This window comes from Callospermophilus lateralis, chromosome 7 (genome assembly GCF_048772815.1).
Source record: "Callospermophilus lateralis isolate mCalLat2 chromosome 7, mCalLat2.hap1, whole genome shotgun sequence".
Classification (NCBI taxonomy): Eukaryota; Metazoa; Chordata; class Mammalia; order Rodentia; family Sciuridae; genus Callospermophilus; species Callospermophilus lateralis.
In genome coordinates this window covers 128,996,017-129,011,265 of record NC_135311.1, presented here as the reverse complement: position 1 = coordinate 129,011,265, position 15,249 = coordinate 128,996,017, and the positions used below count along the sequence as shown (strand labels likewise).

Here is a 15,249-nt window from a genome sequence, read left to right as displayed (position 1 = left end):
TTTACTGAGTTCGACCACAGAGCCAAGCAGGTGCGATCCGATCGACTGCAGGCAGGGTGCAAAGCCTGAGTCCTCTCACCCCCACAGCCCAGGGAGGGGCCCTTGGATAATTTTCCAAAACAGTTTCAGAATGAAGGGAAGTGAGTCCTGTGTGATCCCACACTGTGACCACGCTGTGGGCCCAGAGGCCTCCACCCAGCCACTGGGGGAGGCTAGAGGCTGCTTTGACCCTCTAAGGGCCACACAGGGCAGCACAGAGTCAAGGTATCTTTCCTAAAACTCAACAATTTGACCATCCAGTCTTCCTATCCTTAAATCTCCAAATCTCAACAATTTAAATCTTTTAAAGACCATCTAGTCAGTAATTAAAGTTTTGGGACAACAATTGGAGTCATCATCAACAACAATTTTCACTTTTGCTTTCTAAATCATGAAAAATCAACAATCTCCATTAAAAAAGCATATTTTAAAGATGGTAAAGGGTCAGCACTGGGATGCTTTCTCTTTAATGCCTGATGCTAACAATTTCATTCTCCTGTTAAAATCATCAAAGTGTCAAACGAGCCATTCGTTTAATGGTAAAAGTCAACGATTCCATTTTACTTGTTTCTTTTTCCTTTCCTGGAACATTGATATTGGCCATAGTTTAGACGTGCTGACTTTGGGAAACAGAGCTCTCAAAAAGTTACTCCAGCTGGGCACGGTGGCGCACGCCTGTAATCCCAGTGGCGTGGGAGGCTGAGAGGGGAGGATCAAAGCCAGCCTCAGCAAAAGGGAAGTGCTAACCAACTCAGTGCGATGCTGTCTCTAAATAAAATACAAACTAGGGCTGGGGGTGTGGCTCAGTGGTCGAGTGCCCCTGAGTTCAATCCCCTAATAAATAAATAATTAACTGTTATGGGGTACTGTGGCACATGCCTGTAATCCCAGCGATTTGGGAGGCTGATGCAGGAGGGCCAGCTTCAGCAATTTAGTGATATTTCTCAAAATAAAAAAAAAAATAAAAAGGGCTGGGGATGTAGCTCAGTGGTAAAGCACCTCTGGGTTCAATTTCTGATATCCCCCTCCCAAGTCACCCCCTTTCCCACTTCTCTTACAGCTTTCACCCATTTGTTTATTGCTTCCACTTCTTTTTCTTTGCATTTAGAAAACCCACCAGCAACTAGATTTACTGGACATGGGCTGCATACCTACTGGTTTTCTGTGTCAGGTTTGGGTGACACAGGAAGATGACCCGAACTGGGATGCCGGATCCCCTAAGCAAGGGTGAGGACTTGGCTCCATGTTCTAATGGAGACCTATGATGATAAGGGGACCCAGGAGATGGGTCACATTGGGGCCAGAAGACTGGAAGTCTCAATGGCCCGTTCACCAGATGACAGAGGCAGACAGGGATGCCCATCAAATGTGACTCTGCCAAACTTCCTTGTGTTAATCAGTATCAAAGACATAGTGCTGAGAAACCTTGTCTGAAGTCAGTCTGTTGGAAACCCTGCTGTTTAGAATCACATCCGTAAGAACAGAACACCCGACTCTTGCCTAGTTGGTTGGAGCCGGATTCAACATAAGAGAAGCAGCCTAGATTTCCAGCCCAGGTGCAGAGCTTCAGAAAAGAGGCTTCTGAACTACAGTCTATATTTATTTTAACTTTGTGGTGTCCAAGGAAACAGAACTGTTAGTCTGATTTTTAGTCCAAGCCAGATGTTAGACCCTTTACACACTGCCAGGGTTGCTCTGCGCCCATCCACCCGATTCATTTTAATTTTACCTCAACTCCACCCTTCCCTTTCTTTTTCTTTTCTTTTTCTTGGTGGGGGGAGGCGGTACCAGGCATTGAAATTGAAATTAGGGGCACTCAGCCACTGAGCCACATCCCCAGCCCTATTCTATATTTTATTTAGAGACTCACTGAGTTGCTTAACGCTTTGCCATTGCTGAGGCTGGCTTTGAACTTCCGATCCTCCTGCCTCAGCCTCCCAAACCGCTGGGATGACAGGTATGGGCCATCACATCAGCCCACCCTTCCCTTTCTTTTGGGGAGACACTCCAGTTTCTTTGGTGTGCTGTTTCCCTTGCTACATCAAGTTCCGAAACCTAATTCTGTTAAATCACAGCTAGGTTGCTGGTGATCTGTATCAGATTGGCTTTATCATAAAACTCTTCCCTATATCTCTTTTCCTTCATTAATTCAACCAATGCTTACTCAGTCTATGCTCAGTTTTAAGTGCTGGGGACTTGATGGTGAGAGGATAGACAAGGTCCTTGGTCCTGTTGACCTGTCTCCAGCAGTAAGATAGAAAATTAACTTTTTTTTTTTAAAGTTGCATGATTCATTTTTATTTTTTTAAATGCATTTTTAAAATTTTGTTTATTTTTTTATGTGGTGCTGAGGATCGAACCCTGGGTCTCACATGTGCTAGGTGAGCACTCTACCACTGAGCCACAATGCTGGGAGCCATCAGCCAAGTAGGTATGACAATTTCCTTGCCAGCGTACTCCCATGCTGTCTAGTGGAAGGACTCCTGAAAGGTGACCTTGCTCAAGGACCAGGGCGGATCCGTGTTTAGGGTATCCCCGGTTTAGCATAATAGGAGATTAGGGTGTTCCCCATTTAGAATAGGGCGTATCCTGCTGCCTGAGTTCCTCTTGAGTTCTTAGGGTCAGACAATATATTTGGGAGACAGAAGCCCTGGAGTGGTGGATTTGGGCAGAGAACATGGATTTCCCCAGAGCGTGTTTGTAGAAGGCCGGTGTGAGATCGGGAATAAAGAATTGCTGTTTGAATCTACAAGCTGTGTGGTGGCTCGTGATTTGTGCCCAGCCAGAGACTGCGGCACCACAACCCCAGCCCAAGATAGAAAATAAACTCTTAACCAGAGAGACATGAACAGGAATGCATCCGGTGATGTTGTTGCTCAAACATCCTGAAGTATATTCTGCTTACTAAGATGGCTTCGATGTTGCTAGATGATCACACACACACACACACACACACACACACTTGTACTTTGTACTGGGCATTGAACCCAGGATGGCATTCCACTGAGTTATACTCCCAGTACATCTTATTTTTATTTTTTAAGTCTTGAGACAGGGTCTTACTAAATTGCTGACGCTGGCCTCAAACTTGCAATCCTCCTTCCTCAGCCTCCTGAAAAATCGCTGGGATTACAGGCGCATGCCACTGAGCCCACCTAAAGCTTCATTTCTTAAACATGAGGCTGGCGTGCCTACCCTGGTAGGAACTGGAAAGACCTGGGGCAGAGACACATAGGGCTAAGATTTAGCGTCCTATACACAGAGGGTCCCTTCCTGGACAGAAGGTCAAACCACTCGAGCACAGGCCCACTGCTGACTGGGTACAAAGAGGCAGGGCCTATTTTATAGACTGGGCCCTGCGTCGTCTGGACTGACTCCACCAGGTGCGCCGCACTGGACCACTGTCTCCAAATAGCAGCCTGCAGCCTCTTTTTGGTTTCTCTCCTGTGGGTGGTGCAAAGGCCCAAGGGTGGAACCTCAGGGTGAGGCGCGCTGACTCAGCGGCAGGCGGGCTCGCAGAGGATCTCAATTCCCGCTCCTTTCTTCCCATTTTGTAACTGGGCAAACTGCGGCTCCGAAATACGAAGAATTTCTCCCCAGCAAGAAAGCGGCCTTGGCTGTACCCGCGCGGTCGGGAGGCAAGAGGACCCAAGACACCCAGAGACCACCAAGGGTTAAAATCATAAAGTTGGCGAGCACCGCCGAGGCCTAGAGAGACCCAGTCCCTCTAACCTAGTCTCCCCCAACTTCCGGGGGTGCGGCTTCCGGTTCCGGCGGTGCGCCACCGAGCTCGGGGCCTGAGGTGGTGTTCCTTTCCTGGATGCCGTCGTTGGTTTTGGGTGTTGTTGTGGTCCTCTCCGCCCAGTTCCCCGCCCTCCTGCATGGCACCTGCGCGGGTAGCTGCGAGCGGGCGGCCTGGTGGTGGCAGCTCTAGGAGTGGGGAGGCCCTGCCCTTGCGACCTGTGGCCCCCTCGGTCTGGCGTGACCTTGCATTTCGCTTCCCCTCCGCCGGAAGTGGAACCCCGGAAGCCCATTTCGGCCTCCAGCCTGAGCCCCTGAGTCCGGGCGGTGCGACGGCAGGAGTCCAGGCTTTTCTTTACCGGACTGAGCCTTTGCATTGCCTTCTAGTTTTGTGACCTTGAGGGGGCCCCTCACTCCATGTCTCAGTGTGCTTCTCTGCAAATGGCGATGACAGTGTCTGCCCCGTGGGTTATCCCGAGGGTTGGGTGAAGGAAAGGTTCTGGGTGTCTGTCCCTCAAATGCAACAGCGTTAGCAGCTGCTCCTGCTAATGAAGAGAGCTGGGGCAGAACTGGTCGTGTTTATAGGATAGGCCACCTGTGGAGCTAGTCCATCTTTTAGATCTGACCTTGAAAATGGTCTTACTGACCATTGAGACTATTTCTAGAAGCCAGGTTTGTGAAGGCCTGGTGCTGGGAACTAGAACAGTTTTTTTTTTTTTTTTTTTTTTTTTTTTTTTAAGGTGTTTTCTGAGAGGTTTAGGGATTTCCACTCAGAAAGGTCTGGGGCGGGAGGGGAAACCAGAAAAGTTTTTCTCCGTCTTGATGTGAAAGTGACACATACTTGTAGTTAAGAAAAAAAAATACAGAGAAACAGTGAGGAATGTTCCCCATTTCTTCTAGTGTTCCTGCCGTTCAGAAGTAAACAAACTATTTGATAACCTTCAGATATTGTTTTTGAATAGATCAGGTTACATATGCTTATGTGCATATATTTTTAATTTCCTCAAATGGGATCATATAATTATTCATCTGTTACTTGATTACATGTGATATATTATGGATGACTTCACTTAGGTATTCAGGCCTGCTTCATTGTTTACAAGGCTGTATAATATTCCACGCACTGCTTGCCAATACTTTTTTTTTTTTAATTGGTTATTCAAAACATTACAAAGATTGCAGAATCACATCGGTTACACATCCACATTTTTACATAATGCCATAATAGTAACTGTTGTATTCTGCTACCTTTCCTATCCTCTACTATCCCCCCTCCCCTCCCCTCCCGTCTTCTCTCTCTACCCCATCTACTGTAATTCATTTCTCTCCTTATTTTTTTCCCATTCCCCTCACAACCTCTTATATGTAATTTTGTATAACAATGAGGGTCTCCTTCCATTTCCATGCAATTTCCATTTTCTCTCCCTTTCCCTCCCACCTCATGACTCTGTTTAATGTTAATCTTTTCCTCCTGCTCTTCCTCCCTGCTCTGTTCTTAGTTGCTCTCATTATATCAAAGAAGACATTTGGCATTTGTTTTTTAGGGATTGGCTAGCTTCACTTAGCATAATCTGCTCTAATGCCATCCATTTCCCTGCAAATTCCATGATTTTATCATTTCTTAGTGCTGCGTAGTACTCCATTGTGTATAAATGCCACATTTTTTTTAATCCATTCATCTATTGAGGGGCATCGGGGTTGGTTCCACAGTCTAGCTATTGTGAATTGTGCTGCTATGAACATCGATGTTTGCCAATACTTTTAATCATTTACCTGTTGATCGCTTCAGTTGTACTCAATGTTTTGCTTTCCTTGACTGGATATTTCTTTTTTTAGTCAAGGTACCTGTTTGCTTTCTGTGGCCATAGCAAAATTTGTGAGCCTGGGTCCTTTATAAAGAAAGAGGCTTATTCAGTTCAGTTTTGGAGGCTCAAGGGCATGGCACTGCCTCTGCTGAGGACCTCCTGGTGGATGGCATTACAGCTGCAGAAGATTGTGCAGGATCCAGAGATCACGTGTTGAGACAGGAAACAGAGACCAGGGGGACACCAATCTCTCTCTTACAACAGCTCACTCTCCAGAACAACCAATTCACACCAGAAGGTCAATATCCATTTTTTCCCAAGGCATCACTTCCAGTAGCCTAATGACTTCCCATATCCCCAGCTCCTTATTTTTGAGACAGGGCCTTGCTAAGTTGCTGGGGCTGGACTCAAACTTATGATCCTCCTGCCTCAACCTCTGGAGTCATTGGGATTATAGGTGTGAACCATGGTGCCCAGCCCCCCCACCTCTTAATATCACACTGGGGTCCTGGCTTCTAACCGTGAACCCTCAGAGGTAAACCACATCCAAACTGCAGCAGCACCGCCCTTTTCATCATTTAGGTTGGTAACAACTTACATTTGGGGATGAGTACCCTATTGACTGAGCAGAAACCCCAGATTACATGAGGGCTGGTATACTCCCCAGAATATCCAACCTACAAGGTCTTTCAGAAGTAAACAAACTATTTGATAACCTTAAGGTTAGTTTAAGGCCATTAGAAAATAGGTCAGGGAAACTTTTTAGAGAAGAGGTAACTAGGCGCTGAGAACTAGTAAATGTAGGGCAACTGATTAGTGCTTACCTCTGTCAGTTGTCCAGGAAACAGATTTGAGAGACTGAGGTGAGAGGGATCCTAAATATCAACACTCCTGCTATGGAACTCTGGGAGGTATGTTCATGAAAAAGATGAACCTTAGAAAGGGTCATTGTAGGGCTATAGTTGTAGCTTAGTGGTAGAGCGCTTGCCTAGCATGTGTGAAGCACTGGGTTTGAGTCTCAGCATCACATAGAAATGAAATAAAGGTCTGTCACCAACTAAAAAATATTTTTAAAAAAAGGGTCATGGTAATGGTGGTATTGGATATACCCCAATGTGAGAATTCAGAAATTTCTGTCATTTGAACACTTTTTTTTTCCCCATCGACTTGGGAGACTGAGGCAGGGGATTGAATGGCATGTAAGCTAGGCTAATGGTCTACTACTGAGCCACATCCCTAGCCCTTCATTTTTTATACTTAGAGACAGAGTCTCACTGAGTTGCCCAGCCTGGCCTTGAGCTTGAACTTGTGATCCTCCTGCCTGAGCCACCCTAGTAGCTGGGACTACTGTGTGCTATACTCCCTTTCCGTTACAACTGTTTGAAAGTCCTGGGGCTGTCGTACACCCAAAGGGTGGGAGTTCTGCACTGCTAGGATTCTGACAGGCTCCCTTATACTGGTACTGGAGGAGGAGGAGGATCCTAAAGAGAGGGATGTTTTGTTTTGTTTTTTTAGCCTTAGCCCCTGCTCTTCTAAGCAGCTCTGAGAGTTGTAGGAAGGTAGAACAGATTGTAGAGTAGATGGGGAGTTTTTCTCTGTTTTGGTACATCTTTATCAATTGTTTTATGGATCTGAAAAATGTTTTGTAAAGATGGCTGGAAGAAGCAAGCACCCATGATTTTAAAGTCCCACTCCTGTTTGTGTATATGATTCTCACTGTTGTAGCCTAATGTCAGATAGAATGCCAGGAAGTGCATGCAAGGTCATTCATTCTTTATGCTGTTAAGAATCTTTCTTCTTGGGGCTGGGGCTGTAGCTCAGTGGTAGAGTGCTTGCCTAGCATATGTGAGGCACGGGGTTCGATCCTCATAAAAATAAAGTATCCATCTACAACTACAAATACTTAACAACAAAAAATATCTACGTTTCTCAATAGGAAAGATAGTTTTGTCAGATTTATTATACTTTCCTGTGTACATATGTGAATACACCATAGTGAATCTCAACATTGTATACATTCACAATACTGGGATCCTAATTAGAATAAGATATATTCCGTGCTTATATAAATATACCCAAACAGATTTTACTATAATATATAACTAAAAAGAACAACAAAAAAAGAATCCATGTTTCTCTTTGTTGGAGTTGGTGGCAAGTGCTGCTAATCCCATCGACTTGGGAGACTGAGGTAGGAGGATCCCAAGTTCAAGGCCAGCCTCAGCCACTTGTCATGGCCTTAAGCAACTTAGTGAGACCCTGTCTCAAAATTTAAAAAAGGCTGGGGATGTGGCTCAATGATTAAGCGCCTCTGGGTTCAATCCCTGGTACAGCGCCTCCTCAACGATAAAACAAAACTGTTTCTCATTTTGTCAAACCATTCGCACATTTTCTCAATTGTGTCGATCCAGCAAAAAGAAAACAAAAATAAAATTTCTAGTAGTTTTTTAAGAAAACCTTGTTAAATTTGGAAAGCTTACACAACCTGGGTCTGGACAAGATCAGGGTGGATCTTTTTGGTTTGTTTTAGCTGACCTTGACTTTTGTAATTGTGCCTGGGAGTCTGAAATATGTGCAGAGTTCCAGAATGGAGACTGACGTTTCCCTAGGGCTGCAGATAAAGAAGTACAGAGTGATCAAATGAGCTCACCACCAACTGAGACGGTAGCCAAAGAGCTAGAAGCCATCCTAGTATTGGCTTCCTGGGTTCCGGTTCCATGGGAACCTGCTGGACTCCCTCCAGAGACCCTCACTGAACACTGTTGAGGACCTCACTGCTGTGCCACAAAGCAGTTCCCTCAACCCTTCAACCTCCAGGGAGAGGTTGCAGCTGGGCCCAGGACATCCTCAGACATCTCAGGAGCTTGCTGAACAGCGGTTGAGATTTTGATAGTCACATGAAGGAGAGATGCTGGTGAGGAGCAGTTCCAGGCTGTGCAGCCTGAGAAGCTCAGAGCTCAAGTGCTGAGGGGTCAACCTGGAGTCAGAGTCACTGGCTCTCTGCCTGCTTGTGAGAAGTAAAGCAGAGCTTCTCTTGTTGTAGAATCCAACTTTGGCTTTGGGAAATCTGAACCTCCATCTTTGAGCTTGATTTTGACTAGTTGAAATAAGAATCCTTCAAAGCCCGTGACTGGACTTCCTTTTGGCTGGAGCAACTTTAGTTCCTGGGACTGTAAATTCCAGAAGGAATTGTTTGCCCTCTTGTTAGGACAAGTGTCCTGCTGCTTGGAATAAGAGTTTGTTTTTCTTCTACGAGATGCCTCCTTCTTTTGTACTTTGTAATATGTTTAATTTTTTTTTTTTTTGTATCCAAAGAGGTAATCAGCTTTAATTTTCAGTGTTCATGATTCTCACTTTGATGACATGACATGAAAGTTTCTGAAACCCCACCATAACTTGTTGGGAACGCTCTTGAAGTATTAAAATTTGGTTCTTGATAATAATATGTCCTGTGGTAGTCACCACGGTCAGTGTTTGGTAAGGTAAGATTCTCAGGAGTAGGTGTGACCTGGCGGTAAGAACTATGGCCGTGTTCACTGAGCGGAGACAGGAACAGTTGTGGCCTTTGTTTTCAAAACAGGATTTAAATTGAACAAAACTGAGAAAGGGATAAACAGGGTCACAAGAGGTGAGTTGCACTTAGGCAGAGCTGTCCCACTTGCTCCTTCTCCATTTCCATTCCCTCTGGGCTGCTGCTTGTCCTTGGGCAGACACCTCCCTGTGAAGCTGAGACACTGTTCCATTCTGCTCTGCCTGCAACAGAGGTCACGCTTGCTTTTCTGTGTTCTGAGACCTGTGTTTTGACTGACAACTGAAACAGAGCAGTGGCTGTGGTGGTGACTGAGTAAACAGCAGCTGCTTCCCCAGCTCAACCCAGTCTAGAGGAACCTTTCTGCCTCTGTCTTGGTTCTTGGGCTTGTAGATCTGCTCCTGTGACAAGTTTGGTGCCAATTCAGAAATGGCTTTTGAGGCTGGTTGCTCGGTGTGGCACTTTTATGTCTTCTGCTGATGCTTATTGAGTACTTCCTTTGCCTCCAGGAGTGTTCTAGGTGCTAGAATACAAATACAAAACCCAGTTTTATGGAAGTGTGTAGTTTTCTAGAAGCAGCGTTTTAAAATCTTTTTATTTTTTCTTTAGAGACAGGGTCTCACAAAGTTGCTCAACTGTCCTTGAAGTTGTGATCTCCTGCCTCAGCGTCCCGAGCCACTGGGATTACAGGCGTGCATCACCATGCCGGGCTCTGGTAAGTCTTAAGAAGCTCTTAGAAGCAGGGGGTGGTGGCACATGCCTGTAATCCCAGGGGCTCTGGAGGCTGAGGAAGGGGGATTACAACTTCAAGGCCACCCAAAGCAATTAAGTGGCACCCTGTCTCCAAATAAAACATAAAAAGGACTGGGGATGTGGCTCAGTGGTTTAGCACCCCTGGGTTCAAGCCTCAGTACAATCAATCAATCAATCAAAATTATTATTTTACAATTTATTTTATTTTTATTTTTTTTTAAACTTTTTTTAAAGAGAGAGTGAGAGAGGAGAGAGGAGAGAGAGAGAGAGAGAGAGAGAGAGAGAGAGAGAATTTTTTTAATATTTATTTTTTAGTTATCGGCGGACACAACATCTTTGTTTGTATGTGGTGCTGAGAATCGAACCTGGGCCGCACGGATGCCAGGCGAGCGCACTACCAATTGAGCCACATCCCCAGCCCCAATTATTTTACAATTTAAAATAACATATTTCTAAGCTCTTTAGTTAGATTATTTATTTATTTGGCCATGTTAGGGATTGAGCCCAGGTTCTGATGCATGGTAGGCATGTGCTGTACCGCTGAGCTATATTCCAGAAAAATAACATTTATTGACATACACAGAGTATGCAGCTGGCCTTCCCAGGAATATCATGTGTGGTCAGTTTCCATAGGCAGCTCAGTGCAAGGCACTTGACAAATCAAAAATGACCCTTAATCACTGACTTTTTTCTTTCTTTTCCTTTCCCTCCCATCTTCTCTTCTTCTGTCCTGAGGTGTGAACCCAGGACCTCACACATGCTTGTTAAGTGTTCTACCACTGAACTATGTACTATTTTTTTTTTTTTTTGGTACTGGGGATTGAACACAGGGGCACTTTACATTGAGCCACATCCCCAGTCCTTTTTATTTTTATTTGGAGACAGGGTCTCGCTAAGTTATTGAGGCTGGTCTCAAACTTGTGATCCTCCTGCCTCAGCCTCCTGAGCTGCTGGAATTATAAGTGTGCACTACTGCGCCTGGCCCTACTGACATTTTTTAAAGGTGAAAGAAATATTTGCCTGTGGATAAAAAAGTTCAATAATATACAAGAGTATGGTATAAAAGTAAAAATTAATTAGCTTGTTATATTAATTTTTTATTAATTTCTTCCAGAAAATCATATGTGAGCAGAAACACACACACACATTATATAACTGTTTTATTTACACAAAATTCATAAGCATGTTTGGTATATATTTATTTTTTTTAAATTTTTTTAGTTGTCAGTGGACTTTTATTTATATGTGGTGCTAAGAATCAAACCCAGTGACACACATGCTAGGCAAGCACTGTACCATTGAGCTATAACCCAGTCCTTGGTGATGTTCATTCAGTACTTCCAGTGCCATAAATTTCTTTATTGCCCAGTGAGACTTAGAGGTCTTTTGCTTACCAATATAGAGAGATTTGCTTTCTTTACTTTGCAGCTGTTTAATGTCGCCTTGTTCGGCTTTCCAATAGGAAATGCAAGGTCAGGATCTAGGCATGGAGTCACACCTTTGAAGCACAGGGGAGGTTTAGAGAGGTGAGTGACAGAGCCAGGACTCAGTTTCCATGTTTTGAAACCATCATTAGTTTCTCCCAACAGCCCCTGGATACCAATTCTTTTCCAAGGAAGTGAATTTCCAGATGAGATTTCTTAATAAACCAAGAAGTGGGGAGGCTGGAGTTCATCTGCATTTCTTCTGGCCCTAGCCCCTCATGCCTTTGCTATAGGCCACACTATCTGAATGTCAGAGTGGACCAACTCCAATGTCTCGAGACCCTTGGAATTCAGGAGTAGAGAAATTCCCCATACCTAGTGCCCCTCCCTGAGTGGCTCTGGTATGTCTGTGTAGCCAGTCGATTGTGTGTTCTTGAGTCAATCCAGACCCTGATTCTAAAGAATCGAGAACTTATAGATGTGCGAGTGATGTGGAAGGAGAAGGGTAATGAAGAAATGTCCACCTACCAGGTGGCTGCAGTGAAAGCCGGTGCTGGGAGGACAAGTAACCTGAGATTCCTAGTGACCTACTGGTGCCATGGAAAAACATGTCATCTGTTGGGCAGCTACTCCCTGAGCAGTGAGTGGGTGCCAGGCCCTGGCTGCTGGGAAGAAGCCAGCTCCAGGGGACATGGAGGCCACGAGGAGTCCATCACGATGGGGGAGGTGGCTGGAGGACTCTGGTGCAGCTGGCCTTCCCAGGAATATCATGTGTGGTCAGTTTCCATAGGCAGCTCAGTGCAAGGCCCTTGACAATGGCCTGACTGTTCTTCTAAACATTTTCTTCCCACCCACTGCTGTGCATTTATTGGGCATTTTCCCTTGGCCCAGAATGTCCCTCCACTTTACCTCCCCCGTCTTTGCCAGCCTACTCCTATTCCTTTTTTCTTTTCCTTCCTTCTTTCTTTCTTTCTTTTTTTTTGAGTTGTGATCTCACTATAATGCCAGGCTGGCTTTCAACTCCTGGAATTGATTGTGTCCTGGGCTCAGTGATCCTCTTGCCCAGCCTCCTGAGTAGCTTGGACTACAGCATAGCCCACCGTGCCGGCCAGCCTGCCTGTCTTTTCTTTTTCAGTGCTAGGAGTTGAACCCAGGGTCTCGCACGTCCTGAGAAACTGCTCTACCCTGAGCTGTACCCGGGCCCCTCGTTCTTTATGATATGGACCTGGTGACCTTAATGAAGCCTTCTTTGGTTTCTGCTTTGAACCTACATTTGAGGTCCTCCCATGCGTTCCAGTAACACCTTAGTTGTTGTTCTCTCTCAGTCCCTGTTCATTCAGCATGTATGCATTATGTACCCGATGTGCCATCCCTGTTCTGGGTATTACACTAAGCACACCCTCCCCTTTCTGTCCCCTGGCAGGTTGTGAGCTCCTCCAAGAGGGAATCTGCATTTCTGTCATCTGACATAGGGCCTGCGCAGGGCTGATCTCAGCACACAGCCTGACATTTGTGGGACACGTGGCTGCTGCCTGACTTATGGCTTTTCTTTCTAGTGAACGTAATTAACTGTAGTAAATGGGTGACTATTAAATGTTATGTTGGGGAGGGAACAAAGAATGGGACCACTAATTCCTGTGGGTGGGTTGGGGATGGAGGTAAAAATAAAACAAAAATAGGTGGGGGAGGCTTCACTCAGGAGGCTGCTTCCTGCTCTGTTAGCACCTGACCTTGCAGTGAGGTGAGGTTAACTGCCCTTGGCTGGCTCTGCTTAAAAGCTCAAGGGCCCCTTTGGTGCTTAGCAACAACCTTGAGTGCCTAGAGTGGTGATTTTGAAGCTGGGTGTGGCTCCTGGGCAGGAAGCCACCACCACCACCAAAACAGCTTGGGCCTCCTGCACTTCCTCCCTCCAAACTCCACCCCCGGCTGGGCCCACAGTGTTTTGGAGCCCTGTCTTAGGAGCACAAATGAGAAGTCCCTAGCAGTGGTCACTTCTCCACTTATGAGGTGTGTGATCTCAGACAAGTTGTGTCACCTCTCTGAGCTTCAGTTCCTGTATTGGCTTTGTCCCTGTCTCGTTCCCAGGTAAGGCCATCCTCGCACAGCACTGGAGGAACAGAAGACCTCAATAAGTACTCTCGTACCTGAGTCTGCCTGGTGAGGGGAGAACTGAGTCATTCTTCCCCATCTGTCTGATCTTGCTCTTTCCTCCGAGCCCCTCTGCCAAGCCAGCCTCATCTTCTCAGTCCTGATTTCTACAGATCCTGTCCTGCCTTCCCATTCCCCCTGCCTCCCTTTTCCCTAGGATTATCTTTTGCACAGTCAAATCTCGTCAAGACTCCCAAACATCTACATCTTGGCGAATCACAAGCATTTTGTTTTTTAGGTCATTACTATTGCTGTGGTGATCTTTCATTTTTTAACAATTTAAATATAGCATGCCTCTTGTAAAGTACACAAATCTTAACAGCTCAATGAATTTGTAGAAGTGGGCATATTGGTATAGCTGCCTTCCAGATCGAAATATAGAAGATTGACCCAGACATAGTGGCACATGCCTGTAGTCCCAACCGTTGGTAGGCCGAGGCAGGAGGATTGCTTGAGTTTGTGAGTTCCATGCCAGCCTGGGCAACATGGTGAGACCAAGTCTCCAAAATAAAAACAACAACAATAACAAAAATCTGAATATTTCCTCATGTCTTCCTCCAGCCATTAATCCCCTGAGAGAGAACTGCTTTTTAATATGATTTCTGCATTTCTAACTGCCCTAGAGTAGAGTTTCCTGTTTCTGAACCAATGGGATCATTTCATATGTGGCTTCTTGTGCTGGATAGACGATGTCGAGCATCCCGTTTTCCATGTCTGGACACCTGGACATGCCAGTTCTTTCTGCCAGGATGGCGTGCCCTCTCCTGGCTTACCCAGTCTGGGCACCTTCTTGAGACCCAGATCAAACCTTCCCCCTTTGGGAAGACCTTCCTTGGTCACCTGTGAGTCTGAATCCCAGCTCCTCCGCCTTTCAGCTGTATGATGGCAAATGTTACCAAGCCTCCATGCCTGATTTTGGTTGATCAGTTTCCTATTTCAGAGTTCTGGTGAATTTCAAGTGAGCTGGTATATATTAAACACTTAGAGCAGTGCTTGAAGCCCAGGAAGAACTTAATAAGCGGCAGCTGTGACTATTGTGAGTGCTCTGCTTTCCTTATTCCCTACATCTGTCCAAAGATTCAAATCTTGTTTGTCCCACTGTGAGAGCTTAATTCCTTGAGTAACGCATGGGTTTTCATTTCCTTGTATTTCCACAACAGAGACATATTCAGTGTGCCCTGTGTTCTGGCACTGAGGGGCCAGTGGTGAAGGAAACCCCTGAATTGACTTTTTAGTGGGAGGAGAGAGATACTAAGAAAACTAAAGAAGTGAGACAATATGGAGGTAGTGATAAACTTGAGGAAGGAAAAAAGGCAGCGTGAGGTGATAGTGGTTGGAAAAGCTCTTCTTGAAGAGATGGCATTGAGCAAAGATCTGCAGGTAGAAAGCAGCAGGGATGTGCAGAGTCACCGAAGCAGGCATAATAAACTCAGGATGTCTAAGGACATTGAAGAGAGCAGTGTGGCTGGAGCCCAGAGAGTGCGTGGTCCACTTGAGGATGGAGTGATGGCCAAGGGCCAGCTGCCGAGGGCCTTGTAGGTCACAGCTTTGGATTTTATCCCAAGGGAGGGGAAATCCATTAATCCATTGAAGGTGTTAATAAGAGGGGAATGTCATTCTTTGTATCCAAGGCACTGAGCACGAAAGATACACTAACTATTGAATATAGACTACAACATGCTCCTGACCAACCAGCCAACATGAGCAATTCTAGATTGTTTTCAAGCTGAAGTTGTGACATATGATACTCTGTTTTTTTTTTTTTTTTTTTGAGATAGGGTCTTGCTAAGTTGCTTAGGGTCTCACTAGG

General features: G+C 45.5%; 1 protein-coding gene across 1 annotated transcript in view; it reads left to right on the top strand.

The window, feature by feature from the left end:
• Nucleotides 1–3,804: 3,804 nt before the first annotated feature.
• Nucleotides 3,805–15,249, top strand: part of Cdc42 (cell division cycle 42) — a 62,954-nt gene continuing 51,509 nt past the window's right edge. The window contains exons 1-2 of the mRNA XM_076861086.2: nucleotides 3,805–3,841; nucleotides 9,724–9,829. The gene's annotated coding sequence lies outside the window, so the exon portion shown is untranslated. The remainder of the gene's footprint in view (nucleotides 3,842–9,723; nucleotides 9,830–15,249) is intronic.